Source organism: Brachycentrus maculatus, unplaced genomic scaffold (assembly GCF_059751285.1).
Source record: "Brachycentrus maculatus isolate JH-2025_06_01 unplaced genomic scaffold, ASM5975128v1 h1tg000537l, whole genome shotgun sequence".
In the NCBI taxonomy this organism is placed as follows: Eukaryota; Metazoa; Arthropoda; class Insecta; order Trichoptera; family Brachycentridae; genus Brachycentrus; species Brachycentrus maculatus.
Window position 1 is genome coordinate 623,851 of NW_028281283.1, and position 23,446 is coordinate 647,296.

The window sequence follows — 23,446 nt, forward strand, 5'->3', positions numbered from 1 at the left end:
AATATGCACTACAAGTATCACTAAAAAATAAAAATAAATCAGAAATGTTTTAGCTGATAAGCTAGATAATTTAGAACGTACATACTTACACTGTTAACTTTTAAATACTTTATTATTGTATTAAATTTTTACAAAGGTCGGTTGAGATGGTTTGGACATGTGGAACGGATCGGTGAGGAAAGAACAGTAAAACGAATTTATAAGGCGTTTCTTGTTTTAATAGGGGCAGATGAATACTGCGGAAAACTTGACATGATCAATTATTTCAAATATTTGAATGTGGTCAGGTCGGTACTCTCAAGTCGGGGGGATAATTGGCGAGTATATATGAGGAGATGTATGAATGTGGAAGAGGCGAAGATTGTTTGCAAAGACAGTTCGGTGTGGCGTTCTCTTCTCTCTGCCTACCCTTGATGGGAAGCTGCGTGATGGTTGGTTATTTTTTTTAGTTAAAGCTCTCATTTTTTTGTAACTTTAAGAAAATGTTTTTATTGCAATTTCATTTTCTTCGTGATTATTGGAATATCTAAACCTCCTTTTCTATCACTTTACATACTTCAAAAATACGGGGTTCAATTTGAAACTAGTTTTGAGTTTGTTTTCAGTCACTGGTACTTTTGTTTTTTTCATGCCTGAAATTCTACCACTAAATAAGCTGTTAAAAACATATATTTTACGTATTTTTAAAAAAATGTATTTTTTTTTACTCGACGTATAATTGAAAAACAATGGAGTTTATGATTTTTTAATTTCTTGTTTTAAAAGAAACCATTGTGTCTATTACCTCGTGTCTACCATTATCGACACAGTCAGCCAACATGATACAATTCATTTAAAAATAACATGATTTTTTTTCTTCATATTTTTACTCGTTTTACGTTATAATGTTTTACTTGCCTGCTTTGATATCACCTTGTCTTATATTGCATCAAGCGAGCAAGCTATCGTGTCGACCGGTTGGAATTTATCTATGTGAAGAAAATATCGTTTAATCTCGTTTGAGAGTGTTAAATCTAGATTCCTTTTCCATCCTCTTGTGTCAGGATAGAGACTTTTCCTCTAAAAGTAGTCTGGAAATAATGTCGATAAAATTTATTTTTGCTCAGTCATTTGTTCAAGCTTTATCGAACAAGCATTTCCATAAACTTGCATCAGTTTTAATAAAACATATAATTTCAGTGTGAGTTAAATCAGTTTCAATTTATTTTATATCTACATGTTGATATTTTTATCTTCTGATACAGATTTTATCAACAACAACAATTTTTTTTATAGATTCCGCATTTATTGTGGTAATATTTCTCCATTTTTGACACGTATTTCGATGCATTCAGCATTATTATTCAACACATATACAATAGATTGTAAATACTAATTTTTGTTAATTTTTTAGTACAGCAATATAACGCTTTTATATAGCTTTTCATATAGCGATTTTTCATATTTATTTGTTTAAAGTAATTGATTTTGGTCGTTATTTCGTATGAGAATATTCATTTTAAAAATACAAATAGTATTTCTTTAAAACATTGTCCTTATTGTCCTTCGTTTTCTTTAAACACTACTTTATGCCTACCGATTTCGGTATATTAATGTTTTTTATGAATATGGAGATACACGCAATAATAAACATAAAATTAAATTATTAATAATATCCCCGTATTCACACGTCAAGTATTCGTAAGATTTTCAATTTAGCATCGTCGTGTCAGCAAAGGCTAAGCTTTCCCCATGCCAACTATAACGGTGTGGAGTGTCGGTATCTTGGGAAATCATCAAGTGAATTTTTCCTCAACCAATTACTCTAAATATTCTTGGTATAACATTCCAACTCTGGAAAACTTCCCAACGTCACTGTAACTTGCACAAGTAAAAAAGTAAGAAAAATGCAGTTAAAAGAGTCTGCATCATTTAAAGATCGTATAATGTAATAATGAATGTGTTTACCCGAAAGTCCGTTCTTTAGAATATATAATATAAGTATAATTTTGATTTAAATAAAATGGTGATGTACTTATAATAATGTCCTTAATAATTTTTCTATTATCTAGGAAATTTTCGATATACGTTCTGCTATTATTTCCTCGATATATTCAATTTAATATGATTTTCAAAAAAATAAATTTCTGATCGATGCATGAAGAGAAGTGGGTCCAAATTGCGACATGTTCATACTAAGTTTCATAACGATTATATACAAAATTAAACAAAATTTGTATAATCAATCTTAACCTTATGGATGCCAATTCAGAGTAATCCTAACCGTTAACAATGGTGCATAGGGCATCGTTTTGCATCAATTTTTTTTTATCATGATCGTTAATTATATAAAGGCACGGTGAATGTTCTTTCGTTCTACATAGATCCTTTGTAGGAAAGTGAATAATATTTGTAAGGATACAGATAACTTGAAAAAAGGAGCTAAGTGTAAAATGGTTGAGAAATAGCAGGTTGATGAGGAAGAATAGTAGTAATCGTATCTTATGAAAAGTGAAATTAGATATAATAAAGGAATATTATTTCAACATTAAAAAATATTTATTATTTTTATTTACTAACTTCATTGTAATTGAATCTCATTATCAATTTTCTATTTTTATTTTTTTATTTCTATTCATTCGATGAAATCTAGATGGGTCGTATAATAAAACCATTTTCATCAGAAAATATTTCGACAATAGCTTTTATAGAGTAATGATCCTACCTTTTCTGAGGGTGAAACCATTCCATGCCTTTCGAGTTGTTGGGGAGGAATTTTAAGTAAAATGAAAAAAGTATTTAAAAAAAATCCTCATCTTGTTTCATTCAAGATGAGTGGACCCTGTCGCCTTTTGTTATTTAAATCGTTTTGTAAAGAAATTGCCCAAAATATTTTGTAATAAAAAGTTTCACAGCATTTTTTGACATCGCACGATGCTATCAAATGAGTCGGAAAGTGGAAAAAAACTTTTGTCTGAGCTACGAAAAATAATATCGTGTCCCTTTATTGAATCATGGCCGATATTAAAATTTTCAAATGATATTTGAATCAAGTGGAGTAATTACTTTTTCAATGAGTAACAAAAAAGTTTTTTCGCAAAACATTTTGTGAATACCGATTTTATCAATTTACAGCATTTATATCTACCATTTCATTTGAAATTAACGTTTTTTCTCTTTTAACTATTCCTATTACTTTTCTTTTTTTAATATTCAAATTCCTTGAAGTGGAACATGAGATAGATTTAAGAATATAAATAAAGTCGTAAAAAATGAAAAAAAGGTATCATAATGAAGAATATGAGAAGTTCATGATTGCATTGAAAAATATAAATAATAAACCAGCAAATATAAGTTTATTCCATTTTTGTTTTATTTGACCAGTGATCGGGTTTCTTCATTTTCAAACAAAAATAAATGTGAAAAAAACTATATATTTGTTGCTGTATAATATAATATGCGTCAAGATAATAAAATATGCTAAAATTTATGTTAATACTCGTATATGATATTAAACGTAGACGTGTATAAAACAAATGCTTTCATGGGAAATCCGTTTCATCAGGATTCTTTTATTTTTGTATATTCCGGTAAATATATGAATTCCGGTTTATATGAGTAACGTTTTCTAATCGACTTACACTAACCCTCGAATCCCGATAAACTCGTTTCGGGAAATGTATTATACACACTGTTGAATTTTTTCATGTTTACGCAAATATTCATTTCGGAACTTAAGCACTCGTGCAGAAATCATCTCAGTCTAAAAAAGATCATGACCATAAAAGCTTTGTGCTTTGAATCTTGAAACAATAGCGATCGTCGCTTTCGTTAAACTTAATGATAGAAATGCTGTTTTAAAAATATATAGTATGTTAGCTTATTGAACATGGTTTATAGTGTGCGTTTATTATCAGCAGTAGTTTAACAATTAATTAAGAATAAATTTCATTCCATCAAATTAAATATTTCTGTGCGTTTTATTGAAAGAAAAAAAAACAACACAACTACTCGAACTGACTAGAAAATTTAAGAACGCCAGATACACACTACTTTCTATATTATTTTTCTTTGCATCAATAAACCTGCCAGTTATTTGAATACTCAAAACAACATTGATTTTTACCTGCAGGGATTTCAACTCATAATATTAAAACCTGTGATTTCTGGCACTTACTTATTGAACGTCTGATTCATATACAAAAACGTAGTTTTTTATTTTTTATTTTGTTAATTTTTCTAAAAATATATAAGTACCCGTGAATAATAAAATTTGTCATGTTTTCAACAGTTTAAAACGTTTTTAAGCCTTACAACTCAAGTCATACTTCTCGGATAAAAGCGGCGAATTCGTTTTGCCTGAAAAAAGAGCCGCGGCCATGATTCAGCTGGGACACTATGCCGGATGCTTGTCAAATATAAGAGCAATGTTTTGCAAACAATCGCGCAGATTAAAAAGTAATCCGTCCGTTTTAGTTTCCCGTGATGCATTAAAAAAAGGTTTATGTAGGTCGTCGAAACAAAATGTTAAAATTTGTTTTCGTAAATATACATACGAGTATTTAAATACTGTTTTCCCTCTTTTGTGTATGTGATGTGGCGATTCATTTTCCTGTTCGTTAAGTTGATTTTGTTCATGAAAAATAATAATAGGAATTTCAATAACATTAATTGTACTGGAGTTCTTTAAAAAAAAATTCTGCTGTTTTTCACTATTCATTTTTATTGTTGAACTGAAAGTAGTTGTCCTATTTTTTTCTAACCCTCGTCCTTATCTTACCGTACATAGAGCACTTCATTGTTTATAAGCAGTGTCATCTTGATTGTAAAATACAAAGGAAAGGTTATCATGCCTGCGCTTCAAGTACCAGTCCAGTGAGTAAAAATTATAAATATATATTTACAAATTTATATACATAATGATAAATATGACTCTCCTAGGAATCGAACCCGGGACCTCCAGCACGGTAGCCTAAAGCACCAACTACTACACTATGGAGTCAGACAATTTTTATTAATATTTTTTTTATCATGGGAGTTTAATGTTATACAAGAATATGAAAATTCCCCACTAGATGGACTGACCAAATCAAGGCTGTCACAAGTTCAATGGTGGTTGGAGCGATTTGTATGCAGTATATGGGGAAGGGTGGAGGACAATTATTCATAATATTTTGAAGACAAGAAGAAAAGATCGTCATGACCCTCAGCAATAAGGAGAAAGACTCCCGTGCATAGTGAAAATTGTGTAAAAAAATATTTTAAAGAATATGATAGCTTCAAATATTTAATTTTATTATCCAAGGCAATATTATCTTTAATTTAAACAGAAAAAAGATAACATTTTTTTTGTTTTAAAAATGTACTAAAGTAATTTGGTTTCATTTTCTTTTAGCAAATTATGGAGAAGATACGAAAAAGTAATGCGCATCACGAGCCAAAACAATATCCTCTCGTATATTGGCGTACCCAGTTTTACTTATTTGCTCATTTGTTATTCATGGCCGGGTCACGTTTCGCAAAATAAACACGGACAAACAATACGCGGTCTACGGAGGCTGGAACCTTTTAGGCGAACCTGACCGCGGAATCTAAGCCGGCCCTGCTCACACGCACACGGACCGCATCAAGGAGAGGCGCACTCGGCTGGCCGTTTCGGACTTTGGGTTACATAGTAAACAGTGGCTGTAACTATGTACATACTGCTAAGTTTCTATGTGGGGTATGTCTAACCGAAGCCACTTTGCTGGGGGCATATTACATGAGTGAAATTCCCAACTTTCTTCTGGCGAATTCTTGAAACAAGCTGATCGATTGAATTTAACATAACATTTTTCAAACGTATACTTGTGGAGGACCTTACCAAAAAGTAACATTTCCAATATTGCACAAAAAATCCTCAAAATGCAATTTTTTTCTGTTTATTTATTTTTATTTATTTTTATTTATTTAAACTTCATGTACAGAAAATAAAAAGTACATTGGCGGGCTTATTGCTAAAAAGCAATATCTTCCAACCGACCAAAGACGGACTAGTGATATTGATCAAAACGTTTGATACCATATATAGCCGTTTGCAATCAGTGGGCAGATAGTACTTGAACATTAAAAAAAAACATAAATTACAAATTGACATTTAAAAAGAAACATAAATTAACAAAAGACGATAATAAGGAGGGCAAAGGAAGAAGGGAGATTAGGGAAGGAGGTAGAGGGAGGAGGTTTGATCGACAGTTAGGATTCTAATGACAGATAGTAATGTCTCAGACGTTTTTAAAAGTTAATACATATTATTGTCTGATGTAATAGATTTTATCAAAAAACTAAAAAACAATTAATTAACAATTAGACAAAAAAGTATTCTAGGATTCTAATGATAAATAGGTAGAATTCGGTAGCAAGTTTAAGAAAGAGAGGAGGGGTCAGGGGAGGAGGAGATGGACAGTTAGGGTTCTAAGGTAAGATAATGATGTTTCAGGCGTTTTTTGAAGGTTAAGATAGAAGGTGCATTTTTTACATGTAGAGGTAGTTCATTCCAGAGTCTAGCCGCTTGGACAGTAAAGGAATTACTGAGGAATGCTGTGTTGTGGCAAGGAATGGAGAGTGTTCTCTCTTGGGAAGAGCGAAGCGATAGACCATGATCAGAAAGGTAAACGAAGTTTTCTACAAGATAAATTGGTGCACTGGGGTCGTGAAGAATGTTGTATAATAGGGCAAGAGATTGTGAATTTATGCGTTGTTTAAAATGAAGCCATTTTAATTCAGTGCGACAGGGTGAAACATGGTCATATTTCCTTAAGTTAAAAATAAAGCGAATACTATGATTCTGAAGACGCTCCAGACGATTAATAAGTTCCGTGCTAGCGTTAAGGTAACATATATTAGCATAACACAGAGAAGATAAGAGGATAGGTTTACTGTATTCTATCGAAATCTTAAATAAAGTTGCGATAAAACTTGACCAATTCTGTGTTAAACCAATATGAAATCATTAAATTGCATCAAAACGTAACAATTTTGCAAGCTACAATTCCTGAAAACTTAAAATCGTTTGTAATGGAAATGCAGCGTTTTGTTGAGGACCTCCATACTTGTCATATATTTTGGAAGTCGCCTAGTGGTTATTTGTTGAGCTAGCATTTGTGTAGTGTCCAATATTCGAGTATTAAGACAACATTTTTTAGGTCTGTAATCGAAAAACGGAAAAAACAGTAAAAAATATTATCATTGTATTATAAATGTCCGCCTCCGTGATGTAATGATAAGCATGTTTAGCTCCCGTGTTGGAGGTTCCGGGTTCGAGAATGCCCAGACTTCCATATTGTTCTTCCATATTGTTCACAAATCTGGGTTGTCTCCAATTGTAATTGGAGATAATCCAGATTTGTGAACAAGTATTTAGATATACTCAAAATGTTTTAAAAACTTTAGAGTGAATTCAGCAAAAAGCTTCTGTATAAAAAAAAACAAAAGCGAAAGAGATGAGGACCAAACGTAATAAAATTATAAAAACGTTTCCTATGTTAACAATGCATTAAATTGAATGTGACTTTAAATTCTGTACCTATTAATATAATTTATATACACATAAATATGTTTCAAATCTACCGATAAGGGTTTTTTTTTCATTTAAGAAGGAATTTTATTTTTGAAATGCCCGAGTTTTGGGAAATATTTGATATAAAGTAAAAATATTCGTAATATTTTTAGTTTAGTTAATCATATATTTGATGGCTCAGCGTAAAATGAAAAAGATGACGATAAAAACCGTTTGTACAACTGATAATCATGACCAAGAGTATTTTTATACCACATTATAAAAATACAAATACAAAAAGTATATACTTATAATATAAAATAATAATATAAAATATTAATACAAAAAAATATTCTTATACTGTAATAAAATACCTAAAGACTATAATAATTATAACCTATCCCATACTCAATTCAGGAGTACACTTGCATAACTAAATGAAATCAATAAGGTTCATGCGCGAAAAATAACGTTATTCTTTTTCAAGTGTTTTAAATGTTTTTGTATTTTTTTTTGTGAAATAAGTAAATCTTATTTTAGTCTCTGATGACAGTTTATATAACAATTCTGAAAATTTGATATTGTAACAGCTGCGCCAACAAGGGGATGGCATTGTTTGAACACGTGGTTTTTAGCAACCATTTAAATAACAATTTGAATATTGTTTGCCATTGTACGAAATGCGAATCGCGGTATTCGCAAATTTATATTGGAATTACATTTAAACAGTGTTGCTCATCTTTTTATAAATATTTTCAGGGCGTCAGATGCTTTTTTGGGCGTATGCGTGACCCATTAGGTACACGCTAAGGGAGGCTTTTTGTTTTTTTTTTACCTATTCCTTCCCATACTCTAAGAAACAACTAGACTTTTTCTCTCTCTGATTCAGGAAACAAGATATGAAAAAATGACGCTTTTATGTTCGATGTTCCTCATAATGTTTCATATCACGAACGTCTATCAATCTCTATTGAGATTATAATAGTTTTAATAAAAGGTTATGTATGTGCATTGTTACGTTTTATAGCTTTCTTATTCTTCATATTTCTTTGTTATTCTGACGTCATTGTTCCATTGTAAGGATAGAATTTTTTCTCTGATAAAATCTTCTGCAAAACGACGATCACTAACTAACATATTATATATTGAAATTAAAATCTTGCGTTATTTATAACCATTTTATATTGCACTTCAATATGTTGTATTATAGTATTTTAGTTCAGTTCATGTCTTGAGTCATGAGAGTATAGATATTAAAGATAAAAGTGTTTAGTAGGTTTATAACTGTTTACTTTAAAATTACCATGAATGATATTACATATTATGTTATCACAATCGCATTTTTTTCCAGTATTGATAAATGTATATGTAAAGTTAACTGTGATATGAACTTCAAGGAATTACAATACGCACTTAGTTTGTTAACGACCAAATGCCATCTTTGCTTTTCATGAAAATTAATAATCATAATGTTTTAGTTTATTGCCTTTTGTGAAAAATTTTTTCTTTAAAAACTACGCACAAAATAGGCGTATTATTTACTTTTGTTTTTCGAATTCATAGTAAATATTCACATTTTTTCTCCTTTTACTAATAAAAGGTTAACCTTTTCTTAAAATAATGCATTATGAGAAGCCTGCATCTTCTTTTCTGCAGATTAATTCTCTACAACCTTTTGCATACTGTTATATGTAGACGTATATACAAATATTACAGGGATGGAAGGGTAGTTTATGAAGTGCACTCCGCTATGAAAATATAATGTAAAGTGGCTTTTACGTGCCTCCTGTTTGAATTTATATACGTAGGTACATTCGCTTGCTGGGCAAAACTTAAAACAAAAGCTACCTGCATCTGATTTTTCTTTAATGAAACTTTATTACATATTTGAAAAGGTTAATTTTGATCACTCCTGTTGTGCATTTGTATTTGCGTACATGATATGTTAGTGAGTTGGATGTGTTGGACGATAGGAAAGTCGGCTTAATTGTAATGGGACAATAATAATCTAGTGAAGTCGGGCGCTGGGTTTGAAGTCTTAAATAAAATTAATCTTACTAACCAAGCTTATTATTGTCAATGTTTGAGGATATTTAGTAAAGCAGTGAAGGTCATACATTGCACTGGCAATGATAAGGATATGAAATCAGAAAATAATTAAATTATTAAAATGATTTCGCGAGCGATTCGATATGTTAGTATATAAACTAAGAAGGGTTCGTTAAGCTTACTTCTCTTTTCTTTTTGTTTCTGTTTTCTAGAGTGGGTTTGAGAAAAACCAAAGGTCTTTAAATCAGATCAGGGTATGTGAGTAAGCTTTCAATGTGCAGTAGTGAGCCAACAAAACGGTCCCACGAGAGTGAGTTTTTACGATACTAATATCACTTTTTAAAATATCAAATCGTATCAATACAATAATCACATATTTGTACCCAATGTTACTACGGAATTAAAATGAAAAATCACATCAAAAAATTACATAAAATTTCATAGGTTACTGACCATAAGTCTCACTGTTGCAGCCATAACCCAAGACATATAGATAACAGATTAATCGATTAAGCATACTTACATCAATTAAACAATCATTGCCAAGTGGGCTTTAAAGTATCAAGACTTAACATAATGTATTATTTTAAAAATGATTTTTTGAATAAATATAAACAATACCCGTAAAAGCAACTCACAAAGCCATAGGGCACATATTTTGATAATTCATGCTTGTTGATAATTCATGTATAGATTTTGTTTTGGTTGGAAAATTTAAAAGAATTATTCATGACAATACTAAACCATGCAATGTTGAAGTTTATACGTTTTATAAGTTTAAAAAAAAACAGTATTTAGTAAACTAGTTCTCGACCACCCTAAGTAAAAATTACAATTCCCCGTAAAGCTGTCTCTCAAATGAGAAAAGTAATTTTAAAAATGTTTCCCCTTTTCTTCAAATTAGTTTTAAACCTTTTTTTGTTAAATGCACAAACTCATATTAAGACCAAAAGTGGCATGGGAAAAAATTCTGAACATAAAATGGGATCTGAAAATTTCCTTTCGTCGGTGCATAAAGCCTCACTTTCTCGACTGTTGCAAGAACTTTCATTAAATATCCATTAAGGGGTGCACTCCTTAGACGGATAAAATAATAGAGTCGGGGGGGGGGGGTTTCGACACTCCTTTGTGATGGTATAAAATTAAAAATTCGTTACTCTCCGTATTTTTTATTGTTAAGAATGAAAACAACTTCAAAGATATCTCAAAATACTTTTAAGGGTTTTTCGAAGTCAGAATCGCTTCTCATGTTGATTCAAAGTCAGTTTATCAAAGATTGCTGTCGAGTGCTCTCATTCTCAAAATATTTTCGAATATTTTTATGAGGCTAAATGCAAAAAAAATTGCTCGCAAGTTTTAGTACCCAATTTGCAAACGCGACCCTATTCTGAATGTAGGACACGCCATTGCTTTCGTATATATGTATATAAAACATCCTTCATACGTCACAGAGAAATGTTTTCATTTTCACAGATTTCCATATTTTATTTGAGAAGACTCGGCAAAGCTCTATTAAATTATTCATAGTGTTTCGATTTTTACTTTTTCATATTACTTTTTAACAAGGCGAGATGGTTTCGTTTGGTTTTATTATTTTTCATTCACTACACGATGATGATATGTGATGTTTTATTCGCTTTTATTCTCTTTGCTTTTGCTGGTTTTATAAATATTACATACATTCTAGTAACATTTCACCAATGAAATAAGGCTTTCGGTTATATTTTTTGTTGATCCTGGCAAAGAATTTTATAAAAATAATAAAAAATTCGTGTAATTTAGATAGGGCTTTTTCATAGAGATCGCTTTGTTGTCTAGTTATAAAGTACTTGTAGTGTTAGGGTAAATAGATAATTCCAGCTTATTTTTTTTTTAAAGTTCATTTCATTAAAAAATTACGTAATGGCTTATCAAATGATTTGGCATTCAGTTTGTGTTAATAAATGTCACTTTTTCATTTCGAAAAAATGTGACATATGTTTTAATACATTTATTACCATACATGATCAATTATTGTTTGTTATGTGGCCACGTTCCCTCGGATAAATAATAAGAAAGTGGTCCTACCCCCTCTTAATCCCTCAACGTCCCAAGCACAACTTGTGTACCTAGACTAAACTTCGCTTAAGGTGTTTCATAATGATGCTGAATGCATTGAAACACGTGTCAAGATAGATTGTAAGGAAAAGTCATACAATATTTACCAAGTAAAATTTTTATTCAGCTTAAAAACTTCATGAATAAAATGGAATATTGAAAATATATGTATTTTTAAATGTGGTTGGTAATAGAAGCAGAGAAGGACTTAAAAAGTTCTTAACTTTCTTTTGTTTCTAATTTATAATTCCTTCAAATCGATTAGCAATTTTTTATTCGTGTACCTACCTTCTAATTGCTGTAATATTTTATCTGATTAGTATTTAGTCTTTTTAAACATACATTTTCAGATGTGTTAGTGTACATAACGGCGGTAGGTAACACAATGTTTATCTTCCCGGAGATAGACAGCGAAGTTGTGATATAACACGCCCTTCGGCTTCGGGGGGAGACACTCATAAATAAAAGATGACCGGAATTCTATTGTTTTTCGTTCGCTGCCATTAATCCGCCATTTTGCTTTGTGGGGAAGCTGTCACCGGTACGTTTTTTTAAACAAATGTGCCGGACCTTTGCGTCTATAGCCCAGTTCACTTTTATCGGGAGATTTGTAACTCATTTTTCATCTCGGATATTTTGAAATTACTCGGGAATTGTTCTAATGTTTACCCCTCTAGAATTCGGGCGTTTCGGTAATTCTGGATCGTGAAATTGTGCTCCCGGTCACGTTTAGATATTTAAAGTAAGATTTATTGCGCAGGATTTTGAGCGTTGTCACTGTTATCCGTTGTCATAGTGATTTATATGAGCTATTTGTGTTTTGATAGGCACCGATCACCACCTCGATCTGCAATCATAATTATTATTAATGTTTAAAAATAAGCTGTAATAATGGACTTTATCGATTAAAGTGGTGATATTTCAGTGTGTTTCACTCGGTAAATACCGCTAATAGTGATATTTGTCAAGTAAATTTCAAATTAAAAATGAGTAGATATTACCACAAAGCGACTGCTTACTCAATTTATGAAGAATTTTTGTATATTTTATTATATGTACATATATCTTTGTTCGTTTTCATAATTTAGTAGTTAGCGCATTTGGTTACTGTGCTAGAGGTCCCGGATTCGAATCCCAGGGTGTTTAAAATATATTCATGTGATTTTTTACTCTAATACCAATTTAATCACTCTAAAGGACAAATCTAGCATATGACAAAGAAAGGAATAATAGTAAATACTTAGAATAGTAGTAAATAATTGGAAAAGAAAAATGCAGATTAGCTAGAATAGTCTAGATTGTAATCGCTTACTCAAATTAGCTCGTAAAAATATATATTTTTCAATGATTACCTAAATAGTTGTTCTAGTAAATAATATCCTTCCATTAATTGATTCGGCAGTCACTTTGTGAAAATATTTATCCATTTTAAATTTAAGTTATACACAATTTTAGTTTGATATAGTGGTTAAATATAATAAAAAGTTTAATTAATAATATTTAATTTTAAAATACATAACTGTGAATTTCGTTATAAACGGCATCTTAAATTTCATCCAATCTTGGCGCCTATTTTCATTCTTGATCACGCTTAATTAATTTCAAGTGGTTACTTCCTATCCGACAGAACTGCGAGCAATTTATCAAACTTTTCGTTTAGGGGAAATCAAATACATACCCTACTCTGGAGTGAAACTCTATACTTTCTTCTAATTGTATTGTTTGCGAAAGCCTATTGTTTCTCTCACTTGAAGCCTGTTTATTTCCCTTATATTATAATGTTTGATCTTAGCTTACATTATATCACACAATAAAACACACATTCGTGGATATTATAACAATTCGTTGACTCGCATTATATTTTTGTTTATCTTTGGCATAGAGTTCTAAGGAGGAAACGTAATTTATATCATTTGACAAAGCAAATCGCATATATACCATACATACTAAATTCAAATTCACATTTCCTTGATCTCGATTTAACGTACGAGATTATTTATTTATAAGGTTTAAAAAACAGATTATGAAAGATTGGTAAAAAAAGTAATTTATAAATAAAATCAAAAATAAAATCAGAAACAAAAACAAAGTATATTTAATTTTTGTACTGACATTCTTGGTGGAAATGTAATTTATGCAATAAAACAATTAGTTTATTTTTACATTTTTCTTTGATTCGACCAGTCACCAAAATTTATTGTTACGGTACCAGTCTGATGATGTTGGTAACGATGAAACCTGGTCACATGCAAAATAAAATCAATGTGGAAATAGCTACACAATTGTTTATTTTATTATCCACCAATAAATTTCAGTACGGTGTAACTATCGAAATTGATTGATTTGTTTCTACACAATTTTGTACTCTGAGTAAGACCTTTGAAAGCGTATTTGAATCGTTGTTAGGGGTAAAAAAAAATTGCTCTGGTAAACCTTGAAAATATTAGTTTATTTTTTGGCAGTAACCCAGTAAAAATACTGACGAATTTGTTTTATTGTTTCAGGTGAGTCCGCCCTTACTTGGAGATTCCGTTCAGACAGGGGTAAGTTAATTAATGCAAATCCAACATGTTCCTCGTTGGGTTTTCGGATAAAGAGGGTTCAACCACAAAGGTTGATCTGGAACAATTTTCGCTGAAAAAAGGTTTAATATTATTACGGATAATATTATGCTTTAATTATTCTAATTATTCTCCCAAGTGTGTATACGAGATTAAATCAGATTGTAAAACATATTTAATTTTTGTCGTGTAAGCCTAATTTTCAATTTTATTACACGCTACTTATACTTAAATAAGTTTTTTGGTTAGTTAAAAAAAAAACAATGCCAGATAAATAAACCTAAGTTTTCTCATCTTGTCTGAATATTCTTAAATCTTTATTGAATACGTCATCATTTCATTAAATTCCTTTTTACTGGCAGTTAAGATGCTGATGACATTTTTCTAGATCATACCATGTTTTGTTAGCACTGCAGATGGATGTTTCGTCCAAGATTACAGGAAACACCATTTTAAAGATTTTATTCGATGTAAAAATATATATCATATCATAGAGCTCAGCAAAATATTATCAATATTCAAAAATCTATCGAGTAATACACACTTAAAAAAAAGTAATGAATAATTGTTCCAAAAATGTTGTCAGTAGCAAATAAACGGTTCATATTATCCATAACAATAATGAATGGAAATCAGGTACTACATTTTTTCCGGAAGCCAGATGGAGTTTAAAAAACGTTTTAAAATTCTACTCTATTTCTATCTAAAAGTATATCCTTTTATCTGCAACGTTTCGCAATAACGTAGATGTAAAGTCAACAAAAACAATTTCTTTCGGTGTGCTTTTCTTCCCCCGGTTAATGAAACTCTAGTATTAATATTTTCCTCGCGCTCCTTGGCTGACCGCTAATTTTAAATGACGAGACTCCGTATTGCTCGCCTCGGGCCTTGCGAATCGTGCTTGCACTATTAATATCCCCTCCACGAGAGACTACGAGGCACCGCCTGTCCCGGGCCCTTTAAAGTGACGGTGTTCTGTTGTCCCTTTTGCGTCGGGCCGGGGTTGGTCGTGTGAAGACTTAAGATTATTCGGTGCCGTGTGCCCGGAGCCGTATTTGCTCAAAGCGCATTAATATGGGAGATGCTCGGCTTTTAACATCATCGAAAGTGGGGCAATTTGGACGAGGTTAACAATGCAATTTATTTAAGAATATCTGTAAGATTATATCGGATTTTGTCCGTTGTTTAACGAAACATGTTTTTTTTTCAAACAAACATTTTTCTCGGGTTAAGGGATACGTATGTATTAGAATAGTATTGTTTCGGGTTGTGGTCCCGTGGTTACTATCGCGGACTCTTAAGTCAGAGTTTCTCGGTTCGAACTCACTCTACCACAATTTGATACCTGTCTCTAATAATGAGCCGCGTAGGCTAACAGAAATAGTATGATATCGAAATAATTGTGAAAATAATAAAAACACAAATTTTTCTCTTTTTTTTTAAATAAAAAGAATTCAAGTTACACAAGCTCAGTTTCCTTCCTCATACATTTTAACTGTTATTTAACTACGAAGAGGGGTCTTTTTTTTCTTCATAATTTTCCGATCAAATCTTTTATTTACTCTTGTCCTTCGTGTTTTCATCTTATTTAATATTTATCTACATTAAAAATAATTTCGACTTATCTGTCCTTTTCATTATTTTAAAGATGGTGTTTTATGATAGAAGGCTTTGGATATTTACTAATGACAATATGAGTAGCTTAAAATCACTCGTAAACGAGTGGCGGCTTTCAATATAACATGAATAGTTAATCAAGAAGATCTTTTGTTTTTATTCTTGCATGCGTTTATTTCACATAAAATAATACAGTAACGCAAATCTAGTTAAATGCGGAATAAAACATAAGTATAGTACGAACACCTTCAAGACAAACGTGCGTCTATTGCCTCTAACCTTTTGTTTTGTAAGTTAAATTATCGCATCGACACGTGCCCCCTTCTTATACTGGTTATATACACAATCCGAATAGTTGGAACAACAACAGTGCTCATTTAAAGTTTAGATTTCCCGGAGGCTAGTTGTGATATTTGTTCGATTTCTTCGATGATAACATTGGCCGAGAAATTGTCACGTACGGAGTGGACCGCGTGTTGGCCCCTGGAAAGTGACCCTTAAGTAGTCACGTTACAATCATTTCTTAAGGAACCATCAGAATGGATAGCTGGGATGGGTAGAAAGGAAATCTTTACGGAGAAACAAACCGAACGGGACGAAATGGGCGTCATTATAAGAGAAATATGGTGCCTTGGCCATCTACTGAATGACCATTATGGGCGGCTACGCGGTGGAACTTGGTACGGGCATTCTCGCTGATTACCTGGTTGGTAGCCTAGCTTGTGCGTTATATGTAACCGTGTCTAAATACTTTTATTTTTAATTTTTATCATATAAATCATCTGTAGAAGATGCTGTGTGCAAGTAACATATAATAAATGGGGAGTTAGTAATAGTTGATAAGAGATAAACTAGATAAAAGGAAGTCTTTATTTATTTAACGACTTGGACAACGAATGTTCTAAAAAAGTCAAACAGCACATCTAGTATTAGCTGCCCATAAGTAATAATAGTGAGGTATATAATACTAAAGGTGATATTGCTAAGAGAAAAAAATATGTTCCCAACTACCTAACATGCAACCAATTAGCTTCCAACGTGTAATTAACTAAAAAAAGAGCTACGCTCGAATATGTTTGGCTCGCCTGAAAAAAAAACTAATCCAATTCCGAGTCCAACTATGCTCGCGGTTTCCAATACACGTCCAAACATGTCAGTTTATTGCTAGCGTGTCAGTTGATTTCGCGACTTATGAGTCTGGATGAAGTTTCATTCGTTCTGTTTTGATTAATTTCTTTGGCTTTTTCCACAATATAAATGGCGCGTAATTATATGATCACTTATATGTTTGCTAATGTACTTAATCCTCATCTTGAGTTAATACTAAAATGCCCTATTCCAACTTCTGCAATATTTAATATATCAATTTAAATAGTTCATATTTACCTATTACGTAAGTAATTTCTGAATTTATAAACTATGTTTTAATTAAAATACTTAATTTGTAAATTCCAAAACTTATTTTTTACCACTTGAGTATTATATTTATTTTTAACGACTAGTTTGGAAAGCTACAGTTGCTTTCATTGACAGGTGAATAGTAATACCTCCCAATATAATACTAATACCACAGAGGGAGTGCCGAAGCAATAAATAAATTAAAATACTTATTTACCGAGATGAATTTGTTATTTTACAACGTATTGGTTTTAATAATAAGCTTTTTCCAGTTTAATTTGCCTAACCTAAGCTCTAGGTGGTGCGACCGTTTGAATGTAATTTATCAGTTAATTTTATCTTACGGTAAGGCCGATTTCTCCGGACCCCATAGAAAATAACTGCTTATGTAACGAGTTTTCTCCATGCTCAATGGCTAATCCCTGGTGGCCATTGCGGCCAGGAGGGTTGGGATCGTCTTCAGCCCAACAACTTATCCTAAGGGTCGTCGGGCACTTCGCCGAAATGGCTAAACTCGGCGCGTCACATTAAAAACATCCAAATTCAACTGCGCTACCTGTTTTTCCTTAAATGAAAAATTTATCTACACGTTTGAAGATTGCTGTTCGCTATTTGCTTCCCAATTTATGCAGCGAATAGACGTAGGTACTTATTGTATTTTGGGTTAAGGGATACTCTCGGTGAGACAACAAGCCAGGTTAATATTATTTCATTTTGTATTAGCAACCGGGGATGAGCTTTGCATAAAAAAGATAATAATAATTATAAATATCGAAAATATTGCAAGGTGTTGTATATAACCATGCCATTGAGCACCATTGCAATGATAAATAATAACAATATCGAAAATATTGCAAGGTGTTAAATATAACCATTCCATTGAGCACTGTTGCAATGATAAATAATAACAATATCGAAAATATTGCAAGGCGTTATATATAACCATTCCATTGAGCACTGTTGCAATGATAAATAATAACAATATCGAAAATATTGCAAGGCGTTGTATATAACCATGTCATTGAGCACCGTTGCAATGATATGTCTTCAAAGCGTTGGGTAAAATGGATTTTTCAGGAGCATGGAATAGCCATTCGTTGTCTTTGTTATTATTCGTATCTAGGCGCAAAATATGGCGACTGGATTGAAAATGAAAGAGCACTTCCCCATCCCATTGCGTTATACTGTAACGGAATCCATTTATCGTGATTCCTCCCTCGCCCCCTTATTGTGGTGTCCGACCTTTTTGTGATTATTACATTTCACGCCGCCATTTCCTCTCGTTCTGTATCCTATTTGAAGATTGATTTCGGCCGATGGACACCTGACCGTGCCAGGAAATGCGGATGTCCTGTCATTCAGATATTTTAGGAATCATTTGTCATCTGCTTTTTCAGCGGTTTTTGAAAACGTGTATTATCGGGTCAAGCGAGCGATATTAAAAGTAGACCCCTTCTTCAATTAGAGCGTTTACTTTCAAACGTGATTATGATATTAACAATATCTCTCTCTATTTTATATTATTTTTTACAACCCTTTGTACCTTAGTATCTTATTGATAACCGTATGTACCCGTCAGATCATGGTCTGTTGGGTAATATATCCAAAATTAAACAAGGTTTATTGGATTGAATTCTACATTTATTTACTTTCGAAAAACGCCTAAAACGTTTATACCTATACTTAGAACCCTAACTGTTCATCATATCATTTTTCCATGGAAACCTCTTTCTCTCCCTCTTCAACTCTCTACCTGATCCTACTTACTGTACATTTCTTATTTTCATCAATTTACAGCTCAATTTATAAACCATTTTGTAATTATTTGTTTATTCGTACTGCGATTTACGATTTTCTTTCTTTGATACATGACTAAGCATTAACTGACCTCTAATTTCAAACGGCTGTATAAGGTTCTACTTTGACCAGAACCTATCACTAGTCTATTTATGGTCGGTTGGAAGATATTGTTTCTAAGCAATATGATAAGAAGAACAAGAATATTAAATAAATAAGTATTAAATATTATAAAAACTTAATAGTTTTTTTTTTCTATATTTATTTTATTTGGCCGTTTTACCAACGTCATTAGACTAGTGTCGGTTACGACGAAACCCGGTCACTGGTCAAATATAACAAAAGTGAAAAACACTATATACTTATTTGTTATTTTATTGTATAAAATGCAATTCCTCCAAGAAATTTCAGCACTAAAATTAAATCAAATAAAAATTATGAAATATTTTTAATTTAACATAATTCCTTATTATCCACGCTATCTTGCTCGCCAAAAGAAGCCTTTCACTCAAATTTTCTGCTTATATTATCCCGGCAGCGAGATGCAAAATTATTTTCCTCTTCAAACTGCATAGAAATCGGTGGAATGTAGTAAGTACTGGGAAATGTGAGTGAATCCGAAAAGTGCAACCGCTATTCGGCTGCTCGGAGTTGGCTATATTTCTCTCTACGCTTGCATTATACTACTACATACTCCGTACCACACTCGGGTAGGGGATCTTCTATTCCTACGTATTTCCTTTGTGTATAGGGACACGTCTCCTGTAAAGCTTGCGATTTTAGCCCATCCATCGCTATTCCCGCCAGGTGAGCTGAGATTCTTTCCCACTTCATATAAGCGGAATCCACTTAGTCAGGGATGGGCTATTGCCTGCTTTTATTATTTTATTTTTATTTCTATGAAAAATGTAGAGATAAAAGCATTACATCGATACATATAACGAGATTTAAACTTGATTTTTATAACTCTACTTTGAATAGTAATATAAGGAAATAATAAAAGGCTGAGATAAGCACTATCGATCAAATTGAGAAAGGTGTGTTGAGATGGTTGGGTCATATGGATCTTGTGAGCGAGGAAATAACGGTTGGAACAAATATATGAGGCGAATGTATTGAAAATAGAAACAGAAAAGACCGAACTATTTTGCATGATCAAGTATTTCAAATACTAACTTAATTGTGGTCGGGTGAAGAGTCGGAATAATCTACGGGTATGTATGAGGAGATGCATAAATGTGGATAAGGCGAAGATTGCTTACAAAAAGACATTGTTGTTGCGCTATTTTCTCTCTGCTTACCCGTGTGGGGAAGCGGCTTGACTGTCGGTTAGTTTGCTTTATTTATTTTATATTATCCTGGACTGGTATCTGAGCTCAGGGCTAATTTCTTTAGAGTCATGTATTTAATGATCAAGATAACACTGCCTCTAGATGATGCATTGTTCTATGCACCGTTACGTGTGAATGATGATTAATAGAAAATAAAACTTTCCAGTAGTATGTTTCAGACTGCTTTTTGTAAAATTTGAAGGATAGATAAACATATTTTATGTTTGCTGGAATGGAATAAATTCAGAATAAAACATATTATTTATTTGGGTAATATATCCAACGAGCGGATTTAATATTTTCGTTGTAACACGGCTGTAAACTTAGTTATCGCCAAATGTGAGATAACAATTTTTAGTATCTTATCGTTCTCCCTTTTACGAGGTTTTAATAAAATCGGGCAAACCTTGCGCTTTTTATGGTTAAGGGCTGTTCGCATTTTACGAGCTTAATAAAATAAAAGCCGGGAGTTAAAAATGCAATTGTTGAATTGTTAACTTTTAATGCTCTTTCTTTTCACTACCTGTAATAATAATATTTATCTCGCAATATTTATCATAACTCGAATTGAATATCAAAAAACGTATTCTGCGTAAATATAAACAGGTACACCACAAAAGGTGGATCTTAATGGTGGATACGATGAGCATTTTTTTCTTAAACTTTTTTCATCACCAAACATTTTACAAAGTTTAACTTCTATTAAAAAAGAAATAAGAAAGTTCCATAATGGTTGAAAAATATAATAATAGTTGAAAAACATAGTAACTTTTCTCTTGACTCTTACCAGCATTATCAGACTTACGTGGCCTTTGGTTCATATTAACATTTGTGAATATTTTAAACTAAAATAAATACATATCTTAAGCTGTAAATCTTGGAACAACCAACGGAAGAACTTATGATTCTATAAACCGAAGTTCGAATTACACCACACAAGTATGTACAGTATATTAAATAAACTCACTCCCCGCCCAAACCTATTAAGCAATATTAAGGATTCAATTATGTGTATGTATTTTGCCCTAAAGTTAAACGATTCCTGACTAAGTTCAGCGGTAAATCATTCCATGATCAACTTCTCCGAATCCATGTTTATTTACACATCGTCCCGTTCTCGGCGAATAACCGTACGCCCCAATATCCCAACTTAAAGGATAAAAATACTCAAGTTATATTAGATTTATTCGAATTAATTTAATGTCATATTTACGGTCATTCATGATATGGGAAATAAAAAGGCATCTACTTAACTTATAACTTATAACTCTTGAACTTATGGCGTTTATGGCACCTATATCTGATTCATATCATAAATATAAATTTACTCATAGGTAATGGCGCACTGTACCTGCTTGAGCTAGAGGGCTCATGGAGTACGGGTTATGAATTGCAGAATGTAAATGCATCCTTTACCCAATCCAAAATGAGTTTGTAAGGAGTTGGTCTAAATCGGCATTGAATATATCTAACTTGAATTAATACACTAAAATTCTCGGATTTTTTTATATCACAAATTTCTAAGTGTAGTACTTTTTTGTTCGTTTACAAATAAAATATTCGTTTTGATACACGCGACTTTTTTAGATGTATCAACATTTCACCTAACATGTTTAAAAACCCTTTTTTTAGTTTGAAAGCGGTAAATCCATTTATTGGAGTAGTTTTAGCTGTCAGTTATGTTTATCCCCCGAAGCAAAAAATCATCAAACGACACCCCGGTTTGTATTTTATTTTTCTAAATAACTTTATTCTCATTTTAAGTGAAAAACTTAAGTTTTGCTAGTAAAATCCCGTGTTTTAAATAAATATTTAAAATATAAACTATATTCGTTGACATATTTGTTTATAGTGCGTTCGATGGCTATGCATCCCTAACGGACCCGAGCAAGATGTGCCAGATGCGACGAATTTAACTCATACGGCTATATTTAGTCAAAGGAAAATTATTCTTCGATTTGTTACTCTTGTTAGATTTTTATTTCTCTATGTGAATTTAAGTATATATGTTTGTTTATTAAATATTTTCATTTGTAGAAATCAAAGTTCGCGTTTTTCACTAAATAAATCTAAGAGAAATATGTGACGAAAAAGCCAGTACTCGTTAACGTCAACTTATGGCCTCAACCCGTTGACACAAAAAAAACTTTCGCAAAACCTTTTTATATTTCACATCCTAAGCAATATTTACCTGCAACAATATTTCATGATTTGTATCAGAAATTCTTTTTGAATAATTGCTTCCACTGGAAAATTTACTGACCGTATTGAGCTTCATAAAATGGGAAAAATCCTTTTGAAAGTGTGCTGAGTAAGTACCTGTCTCTTTATCGATACGGTATTTATTTTCCGAGCGGGCAATAAATATTCCAACGGGGTCGCAATATTCAAAATTCAAACGACCAACCCTTTTAAAATACAAATTTGTTATCTTTGTGCACTCCAATTTCTCTCGTTTTCACTAAAAGCGAATAAAATATCTCTTTGAACTGCTACCGGTTAAAATTAATAATTCGAACGAAACGAGTAAAATTGCCAAGGAATGTTTCGCATAATTAAGTAAATTAGAACGTGTTGTAATACAATTAGTGAGGGTATCATCAAAACAAAACCAAGGGTTGCGTAATGAGCCCAAAGTAGTGTAAGACCCTTTAAGATACCTTATTTATAAACCCCAAAAGGATTTTCTATGTACAAAAATGTCGTACTAAAATTCTCCAGGGAAAAAAAACTTCACAAATTTTAACATCGAGGAAAAAGTTATTCCTCAATTATTCGCAAATATTTTCATTCCGAGCAGGTCAATGGGAAAAATTGGACGAGTGGAATCACAAAGTAGTTTGTGGCTCGTCTGGAGTGAAAAAACATCAAATATATTTCCCAAACCCTTCCACACGCTGGACACGCCGGATCTCTTTTTTTACATCAAATTTCATTCGGGCGTAAAAGTAAATGGATATTGTCTGACCATTCTGTCAAAATTTTCCATCAGACGAAAGCAAGGAGGTTCTTCAATAGAAATGCTCTGTATGTTTCGAGATCATCGCAATATGGGTAGGGTCGATCTGTAAAAATATAAA

At 32.1% G+C, this 23,446-nt stretch overlaps 1 long non-coding RNA gene across 1 annotated transcript in view; it reads left to right on the forward strand.

Annotated features, from left to right (window-relative positions):
• Positions 1-11,968: 11,968 nt before the first annotated feature.
• The window catches only part of LOC148301599 (uncharacterized), a 53,314-nt gene continuing 41,836 nt past the window's right edge, over positions 11,969-23,446 (forward strand). Inside the window, exons 1-2 of the long non-coding RNA XR_015838777.1 lie at positions 11,969-12,600; positions 14,167-14,205. This is a non-coding gene — a long non-coding RNA (uncharacterized LOC148301599). The remainder of the gene's footprint in view (positions 12,601-14,166; positions 14,206-23,446) is intronic.